Raw genomic sequence first — 8,563 nt, 5'->3', positions numbered from 1 at the left:
CAAGTCTGCCCTTGGGACAGCTGGCCGAGGAGATGCTGTCCCCTTGGAACCAGAAGCACAGGACAGGCGTGACTTCTTCCCAGACTCCTTCCTCAGAGTGGAGCACACGCCCCTGCCCTAGTCGTCCCCTCATGTCTCCTTAGCAGCCAGGCTACCATCTCTCCGCACAGGGAGCGGGTGACACTTGTCTTGCTACCGGCCTGCTGTTCGGGCCACGGCAGGCTATCCTGCTTCCCGAGCATTTCCCGACCGCAAGGCCAAGGGCTCCTTCTCTCCTCCGGGGCAGCGCGCTGTGCCTTCCCCACACCTGCTCCTGGGGAACGTGGTGACAGACGTGTGCAACCACGCTTCTCTCTCAGGCAGAGGGGTGCAAGGGCAAAGAATATTTCGCTCCATGCGGTTATCTTCCACCGTGCTGCGGAGACAAGCTCAGGCAAGCAGCAGCAGCATCCCCAAACCCAACTCTGATTTACCAACGAATGCTGTGCTTTCCAAGGGCCGATGACAAGGCAAAGAGGCTTTCGCTCTATGCGGCTTTCTCCCACCACGAGACAGGGCTCAGGCAAGCAGCGGCAGCCCTCAGAACATTTCTCAGCGAATGCTGTGCTTTCGCAGAGGCTTTGGCTTGGAGGGAACAGCACTTCGCCCCTGTTTCCTCAGCAAGGCTTCAGTCGCGTCAGGGAAGAAGAGCTGCGGGAGAGCTGGTGCCTCTTGGGCCTTGCTTTCCCGGGCTCCATGTTCGCGTCCTGGGTTCACCCTGCCAGGTAAACTAAGACACAGCCACAACCCTGCAGCAACGTGCGTGGCCTAGGATGGCACTCTATGCACACTACCATCTCCCGGTGTAGCCAAACCTTGGCCTTTGGCACTGGACCTCAGGTGGACTCGCGGACTAGGTCAGTGCCTTCCTCACAGGAGAGGAGAGGCGACAGGATCCCTGAACACCGCCCGTTACTGGAATGGGGAGCTTTCAGGTTTTGTTGCCACTCCTTTCCGGCACACCCCCTGCCACCGACAACGCTGTCACATCCTGGAGGAAGATGGCATCTGACTGCCCGTTTCTCGAGGGAGCTGTTTCTGCGAGTTCAGGGTATGGTGCCTGGTAGCAAGCCCACGTCTGCCCTACGGACAGTTGTCCAAGGAGATGCTGTGCACTTGGGACCAGACGCACAGGACAGGCCCGCCTTCTTCCCAGACTCCTTCCACAGAGTGGAGCACGCGTCCCTTCCCTAGTCGTCCCTTCATGTCTCCATAGCAGCCAGGCTTCGTCTCTCCGCACAGGGAGCGGGTGACATTTGTCTTGCGACAGGCCTGCTGTTCCTAGAAGGGAAGGCTCTCCTGCTTCCCGACCGTTTCCCGACCACAAGGCCAACGGCTCCTTCTCTTCTCTGGGGGTGGCGTGCTGCGCGTTTCCCAGACTTGCTCCTGTGGAGCTCGGTGACAGACGTGTCCCTTTCCTTAAGGGCCTTTCAGATGTGCAACCATATTTCTTTATTACGCAAAGGGGTGCTAGGGCAAAGAGTATTTCGCTCCATGCGGGTATCTTCCACCATGCTGCAGAGACTAGTTCAGGCACTCAGCTGCAGCATCCCACACATCTGATTCTGATTTCCCAACGAATGCTGTGCTTTCCCAGAGGAGATGCCCGGGGAAAGAGGCTTTCGCTGTATGCGGGTTTCTCCCACCGCGAGACTGGGCACAGGCAAGCAGCAGAAGAGCCCGCAGAACCGACTCTGATTTCTCAGCAAATGCTGTGCTTTCGCAGAGGCTTTGGCTTGAAGCGAACAGGACTTCGCCGCTGCCTCTTCAGCAAGGCTTCAGTCGCGTCAGGGAAGAAGTGCTGCGGGAGAGCTGGTGCCTCTTGGGGCCTTGCTATCCCGGGCTCCAAGTTCACATCCTGGGTTCATCCTGCCAAGCTGAAATAAGCAGACACAGCCTCGACCCTGCAGCTGCGTGCATGGCCTAGGATGGCACTCTGCTCACAATGCCATTTCTCAGCGTAGACACGGCCGGCCCCTGTGCTCAGGCATTCAGGTGGACAGGGGACTAGGCCAGTGCCTTCCCCATACTTGAGGAGACGCGAGAGGATCACTGCACACCGCCCGTGCCCTGGGATGGGGAGTAATGGATAACTGTCCCTGTTTCCCCGGGACACTCCCTGCCTCCGCCAATGCTGCCACATCCTGGAGGAAGACGGCATCTGATTGCCCGTTCCTCCAGGAGGTGTTTCTGCGAGTTCAGGGCCGGGAGCTTGGTGGCAAGCCCACGTCTGCCCTCTGGACAGGTGGCCAAGGAGATGCTTTCCACTTGGGACCAGAGGCACAGGAAAGTCCTTACTTCTGCCCAGACTCCTTCCTCAGATTGGAGCACGTTCCCCGCCCCAATCGACCCTCATGTCTCCTTAGCAGCCAGACTTCGTCTCTCTGCACAGGGAGTGGGTGACACTTGTATTGGCACTTGCCCGCTGTTCCTGCCAGGGCCGGCTCTTCAGCTTTGTGACTGTTTCCCGACCATAAGGCCAATGGCTCCTTCTCTTCTCCTGGGGCAGCTTGCTGCACTTTCCCCAGACATGCTCCTGGGGAGCGCAGTGAAAGACGTGTCCCTTTCCTTAAGCCTATTTCCACAGGTGCAAGCGCGCTTCTCTTTCAGGCAGAGGGAATGCTAGGGCGAAGAGTATTTCGCCCCATGCTGGTATCATTCACCGTACTGTGGAGACTAGCTCAGGCAAGTAGCAGCAGCATCTCCAAACCCAACTCAGATTTCCCAACGAATGCTGTGCTTTCCAAGGGCAGATGACAAGGCAAAGAGGCTTTCGCTGTATGCGGGTTCATTCCACCGTGAGACAGGGTTCAGGCAAGCAGCAGCAGCCCGCAGAACATTTCTCAGCGAATGCTGTGATTTCGCAGAGGCGTTGGCTTGGAGCGAACACACGTCACCGCTGCTTCCTCAGCAAGGCTTCAGTCGCGTCAGGGAGGAAGAGCTGCAGGAGAGCTGGTGCCTCTTGGGCCTTGCTTTCCCGGGCTCGATGTTCGCGTCCTGGGTTCACCCTGCCAGGTGACACAGCCACAACCCTGCAGTAGCGTGCGGAGCCTAGGATGGCACCCTATACACGCTGCCATCTCCCGGTGTAGGCATCGCTTCGCCTTTTACTCTGGCGATCAGGAGGACTCGCGGACTAGCCCAGTGCTTTCCCCACAGGAAAGGAGAGGTGACAGGATCCCTGCACACTGCCCGTGCACTGACTAGGGAGCCTTGGTTGACTGTCCCCACCCCTCCCCTTAAACCCCGTGCCTCCTCCAACGTTCCATATCCTGGAGGAAGACGGCGTCTGACTCCCCGTTATTTCAGGGAGCTGTTTCTGCGAGTTCAAGCACATGTCTGCCCCAGGGACAGGTGGCCAAAGAGCTGCTCTCTCCTTGGGCCCAGAGGGTCAGGACATGCATGCTTTCTGCCCAGACTCCTTCCTAAGAGTGGAGCACGTGCCCTGCCCTACTCATCCCCTCCTCTCTCCGTAGCTGCCAGGCTTCCGTCTCACTGCGCAGGGATCGGGTGACACTTGTATTGCCACCGGCCGCTGTGCCTGCCAGGGCCGGCTCTCCTGATTCGCAACCGTTTCCAGACCAGAAGGCCAACGGCTCCTGCTCTTCTCCCTGGGCAGCGTGCTGCACCTTCCACAGACATGCTCCTGGGGAGCGCAGTGAAAGTCGTGTCCCTTTCCTTAAGCCTCTTTCCACAGGGGCAAGCGCGCTTCTCTCTCAGGCAGAGGGGTGCTAGGGCGAAGAGGATTTCGCTCCATGCGGGTATCTTCCACCATGCTGCAGAGACTAGCTCAGGCATTCAGCTGCAGCATCGCACACATCCGATTCTGATTTCCCAACGAATGCTTTGCCTTCCCAGAGGAGATGCCCGGGCAAAGAGTCTTTCGCTGTATGCGGGTTTCTCCCACCGCGAGACTGAGCTCAGGCAAGCAGCAGAAGAGACCTCAGAACTGACTCTGATTTCCCAGCGACTGCTATGTTTTCCCAGAGGTTTTCAGCTTGGCGCGAACCACACTTCGCTGCTGCTTCCTCAGCAAGGCTTTGGTCGTTCGCTCTGTCGCGGCAGGGAAGAAAAGCCACGGGAGAGCTGGTGCCTCTTGGGCCTTGCTTTCCCGGGGTCCAAGTTTGCGCCCCGGGTTCACCTTGCTAAGCCGATCTAAGCAGGCACAGTCCCAACCCTGCAGCAGCGTGCGTGGCCTAGCATGGCACTCTATGCCTATTACCATCTCCTGGGGTAGGTAAGGCTTTGCCTTTTGTTCCGGCGCTCAGGCAGACTCAGGGTCTAGGCCAGTGCCTTCACCACAGGAGAGAGGAGGCGACAGGATCCCTGTACACGGCCCGTACACTGGGATGGGGAACTGTGGGGGAGAGTCTCCACTCCTTCCTTGGCACACTCCCAGCCACCCACATAGCTGCCACATCTTGGTGGAAGACGGCATCTGACTGCCCGTTTCTCCATGGGGTTGTTTCTGCGAGTTGCGGGTATGGCACCTGGTGGCAAGCCCAAGTCTGCCCTTGGGACAGCTGGCCGAGGAGATGCTGTCCCCTTGGAACCAGAAGCACAGGACAGGCGTGACTTCTTCCCAGACTCCTTCCTCAGAGTGGAGCACACGCCCCTGCCCTAGTCGTCCCCTCATGTCTCCTTAGCAGCCAGGCTACCATCTCTCCGCACAGGGAGCGGGTGACACTTGTCTTGCTACCGGCCTGCTGTTCGGGCCACGGCAGGCTATCCTGCTTCCCGAGCATTTCCCGACCGCAAGGCCAAGGGCTCCTTCTCTCCTCCGGGGCAGCGCGCTGTGCCTTCCCCACACCTGCTCCTGGGGAACGTGGTGACAGACGTGTGCAACCACGCTTCTCTCTCAGGCAGAGGGGTGCAAGGGCAAAGAATATTTCGCTCCATGCGGTTATCTTCCACCGTGCTGCGGAGACAAGCTCAGGCAAGCAGCAGCAGCATCCCCAAACCCAACTCTGATTTACCAACGAATGCTGTGCTTTCCAAGGGCCGATGACAAGGCAAAGAGGCTTTCGCTCTATGCGGCTTTCTCCCACCACGAGACAGGGCTCAGGCAAGCAGCGGCAGCCCTCAGAACATTTCTCAGCGAATGCTGTGCTTTCGCAGAGGCTTTGGCTTGGAGGGAACAGCACTTCGCCCCTGTTTCCTCAGCAAGGCTTCAGTCGCGTCAGGGAAGAAGAGCTGCGGGAGAGCTGGTGCCTCTTGGGCCTTGCTTTCCCGGGCTCCATGTTCGCGTCCTGGGTTCACCCTGCCAGGTAAACTAAGACACAGCCACAACCCTGCAGCAACGTGCGTGGCCTAGGATGGCACTCTATGCACACTACCATCTCCCGGTGTAGCCAAACCTTGGCCTTTGGCACTGGACCTCAGGTGGACTCGCGGACTAGGTCAGTGCCTTCCTCACAGGAGAGGAGAGGCGACAGGATCCCTGAACACCGCCCGTTACTGGAATGGGGAGCTTTCAGGTTTTGTTGCCACTCCTTTCCGGCACACCCCCTGCCACCTACAACGCTGTCACATCCTGGAGGAAGATGGCATCTGACTGCCCGTTTCTCGAGGGAGCTGTTTCTGCGAGTTCAGGGTATGGTGCCTGGTAGCAAGCCCACGTCTGCCCTACGGACAGTTGTCCAAGGAGATGCTGTGCACTTGGGACCAGACGCACAGGACAGGCCCGCCTTCTTCCCAGACTCCTTCCACAGAGTGGAGCACGCGTCCCTTCCCTTCCCTAGTCGTCCCTTCATGTCTCCATAGCAGCCAGGCTTCGTCTCTCCGCACAGGGAGCGGGTGACATTTGTCTTGCGACCGGCCTGCTGTTCCTAGAAGGGAAGGCTCTCCTGCTTCCCGACCGTTTCCCGACCACAAGGCCAACGGCTCCTTCTCTTCTCTGGGGGTGGCGTGCTGCGCGTTTCCCAGACTTGCTCCTGTGGAGCTCGGTGACAGATGTGTCCCTTTCCTTAAGGGCCTTTCAGATGTGCAACCATATTTCTTTATTAGGCAAAGGGGTGCTAGGGCAAAGAGTATTTCGCTCCATGCGGGTATCTTCCACCATGCTGCAGAGACTAGTTCAGGCACTCAGCTGCAGCATCCAACACATCTGATTCTGATTTCCCAACGAATGCTGTGCTTTCCCAGAGGAGATGCCCGGGGAAAGAGGCTTTCGCTGTATGCTGGTTTCTCCCACCGCGAGACTGGGCACAGGCAAGCAGCAGAAGAGCCCGCAGAACCGACTCTGATTTCTCAGCAAATTCTGTGCTTTCGCAGAGGCTTTGGCTTGAAGCGAACAGGACTTCGCCGCTGCCTCTTCAGCAAGGCTTCAGTCGCGTCAGGGAAGAAGTGCTGCGGGAGAGCTGGTGCCTCTTGGGGCCTTGCTATCCCGGGCTCCAAGTTCACATCCTGGGTTCATCCTGCCAAGCTGAAATAAGCAGACACAGCCTCGACCCTGCAGCAGCGTGCGTGGCCTAGGATGGCACTCTGCTCACAATGCCATTTCTCAGCGTAGGCACTGACTGCCCCATTGCTCTGGCATTCAGGTGGACAGGGGACTAGGCCAGTGCCTTCCCCATACTTGAGGAGACGCGAGAGGATCACTGCACACCGCCCGTGCCCTGGGATGGGGAGTAATGGGTAACTGTCCCTGTTTCACCGGGACACTCCCTGCCTCTGCCAATGCTGCCACATCCTGGAGGAAGACGGCATCTGATTGCCCGTTCCTCCAGGAGGTGTTTCTGCGAGTTCAGGGCCGGGAGCTTGGAGGCAAGCCCACGTCTGCCCTCTGGACAGGTGGCCAAGGAGATGCTTTCCACTTGGGACCAGAGGCACAGGAAAGGCCTTCCTTCTGCCCAGACTCCTTCCTCAGATTGGAGCACGTTCCCCGGCCCAATCGTCCCCTCATGTCTCCTTAGCAGCCAGGCTTCGTGTCTCTGCACAGGGAGTGGGTGACACTTGTATTGGCACTTGCCCGCTGTTCCTGCCAGGGCCGGCTATCCAGCTTTGCGACCGTTTCCCGACCACAAGGCCAATGGCTCCTTCTCTTCTCCTGGGGCAGCTTGCTGCACTTTCCCCAGACAAGCTCCTGAGGAGCCCAGTGACAGACATGTCCCTTTCCTTAAGGCTCTTTCCACAGGCGCAACCACGGTTCTCTCTCAGGCAGTGGGGATGCCCAGGCAAAGAGGATTTCGCTCCATGCAGGTTTATTACACCGTGCTGTGGAGTCTTGCTCAGGCAAGCAGCAGCAGCATCCCACAGACCCGACCCTCATTTCCCAAAGAATGCTGTGCTTTCCCAGAGGAGATGCCCAGGCAAAGAGCCTTTCGCTGTATGAGGGTTTCTCCCGCCGTGCTGCAAATACTAGGCTAAGGCAAGCAGCATCAGCAGCCCACAGAACCGACTCTGATTTCCCAGCGACTGCTATGCTTTCGCAGATGTTTTCAGCTTGGCGCGAACGGCACTTCGCTGCTGCTTCCTCAGCAAGGCTTTGGGTGTTCGCTCTGTCGCATCAGGGAAGAAGAGCTGCGGGAGAGCTGGTCCCTCTTGGGCCTTGCTTTCCCGGGCTCCATGTTGGTGCTCTGGGTTCACCCTGCCACGCCGAACTAAGCAGACACAGTCACAACCCTGCAGCAACGTGCGTGGCCTAGGATGGCACTCAATGCACACTACATTCTCCCAGTGTAGGCAACGCTTGGCCTTTTGCACTGGCCCTCAGGCGGACTCACGGACAAGGCCAGTGCCTTCCCCACAGGAGAGGAGAGGCGACAGGATCCCTGAACACCGCCCACCGCCCGTTCACTGGAATGGGGAGCTTTGGGGGATTGTCCCCACTCCTTCCCTGGCAAACCCCTGCCACCAAAAACGCTGTCACATCTTGGAGAAAGATGGCATCTGACTACCCGTTTCTCGAGGGAGCTATTTCTGCGATTTCCGGGTATGGCGCCTGGTAGCTAGCCCAAGTCGGCCCTGCGGACAGGTGGTCAAGGAGATGCTGTCCCCTTGGGACCAGAGGCACAGGACAGGCCTGCCTTCTGCCCAGACTCCTTCCTCAGAATGGAGCATGCTTTTCTGCCCTAGTCATCCCCTCATGTCTCCTTAGGAAACAGGCTTTGTCTCTCTGCACAGGGAACGGGTGACACTTGTCTTGCCACTGGCCTGCTGTTCCTGCCACGGCAGGCTATTCTGCTTCCCGACCTTTCCCGACCACAAGGCCAATGGCTCATTCTCTTCTCCTGGGGTGGCGTGCTGTGCCTTCCCCAGACATGCTCCTGGGGAGCGCAGTGACAGACGTGTGCAACCACGCTTCTCTCTCAGATCTCAAATACACAACATAACCCTACACCTGAAGGAGATGGAGAAAGAACAACAAAGAAAGCCTAAACCCAGCAGAAGAGGAATAATAAAGATCAGAGCAGAAATCAATTAAATAGAAACAAATAAACAAACAAAAACCACAAAAACCCAACAACAACAACAAAAAACAATAGAACAAATCAACGAAACTAGGAGCTGGTTCTTTGAAAGA

Source organism: Mustela lutreola, chromosome 16 (genome assembly GCF_030435805.1).
Source record: "Mustela lutreola isolate mMusLut2 chromosome 16, mMusLut2.pri, whole genome shotgun sequence".
Lineage (NCBI taxonomy): Eukaryota > Metazoa > Chordata > Mammalia > Carnivora > Mustelidae > Mustela > Mustela lutreola.
Note: the sequence above shows the minus strand (reverse complement) of the source record.